Raw genomic sequence first — 1,252 nt, 5'->3', positions numbered from 1 at the left:
GTTGGCCCTCCAACATCTCTCTAGGCATCTTTTCCGACGTTTCATCTCTCTCAGCTCCTCGGTAAACCAGGGAGCCAATCGAGATCTACGTCGGGTCAGAGGCCGCAAAGGCACGACTCGGTCCAATGCTGCGGCGGCAGTTGTCTCCCAAGCCGCCGCCTGATTTTCCGCCGAGTCGTGGACCAGATCCTCCGGATATCCTTTCTGTTGTAATCAGAAGCCTTACTTCACCAATCCTTGCTCAAGTTGTTTCCCATTCACAGGTACACACAGAAGGCTTCTCCCTCCAACATGCAGAGGCAATTTCTAGGATGGTTTTAAAGAATCCCAGGACTCCAATTTCTCCTTCAGAGATCAGCTGTTCATCTGGTCCTGCTTCAGGACTTCATTGGCTGACTCAGAGGGTTATAAGCCCAGTGCATATTTTCGATTTGGCTGGGGTTTGGATAGGTTATCTTCCATTGCCAGCTAAAATTTTTGATTTCTCTGTTTTAAAGAAGCTATTTTACCTACTCTTTAATTATTGTACTTTTTTTTACTATTTAACATCAGCTATAGCATGAGCATTAAGACCCTATTTATGGATATAAATTTGTCAATAGTTAAATAGAAATACCACATGTATCTGTTTGAACATGTGCCCTTCTATTTGTATTTAGGTCTGATGGATACATTCAGGAGCCAGGAACAGCAGTATATTTTAAAGCAGGCAATTACACTCTAAGCATTATCCACAAAGTGTCAGTATTTAGCTTCTAATGTATGCTGCTGAGCCTTGCTTGAGCTCAGAAGCTACACAGGGTCATCCCTAATTAGGACTTAGATAAAAGACCTCCAAGGAACTCCTTGGCATTAGGCTATTTTAAGGGGTGAAAAATATCACATTAGATGACAACGGTAAACCATTTCATTACTAGAGTCAAGAAAACCAGAGTGTAACCATGAAGTTATTAGGAGTTGAGATCAACTCAAAAGAGATCTTATTTTTTTTACCATCTAATAAGTATTCCCAAAATGTGGACCAGGGATAATGAACTTGCTGTCCTAAATATTTCTTTTTTTTTTTAATAATTTTTTTTATTAATTTTTCAATTAAAACAACAAATACAAATGATGCATGTATATACACCAACAAACAATAAAGATACTCAAAACATTTTCGGATACACTCGGCAGTCCCCGCCTTGCCTCCACCCTCATCCACTTTACCTCTCCTTCCTCCCCCTAAACCCACAACCTCTCCTCCTTTTCT

The sequence above is a fragment of the Protobothrops mucrosquamatus genome, unplaced genomic scaffold (genome assembly GCF_001527695.2).
Source record: "Protobothrops mucrosquamatus isolate PMUCROS unplaced genomic scaffold, P.Mucros_1.0 scaffold33, whole genome shotgun sequence".
Lineage (NCBI taxonomy): Eukaryota > Metazoa > Chordata > Lepidosauria > Squamata > Viperidae > Protobothrops > Protobothrops mucrosquamatus.
This window is presented reverse-complemented; position numbering follows the sequence as displayed.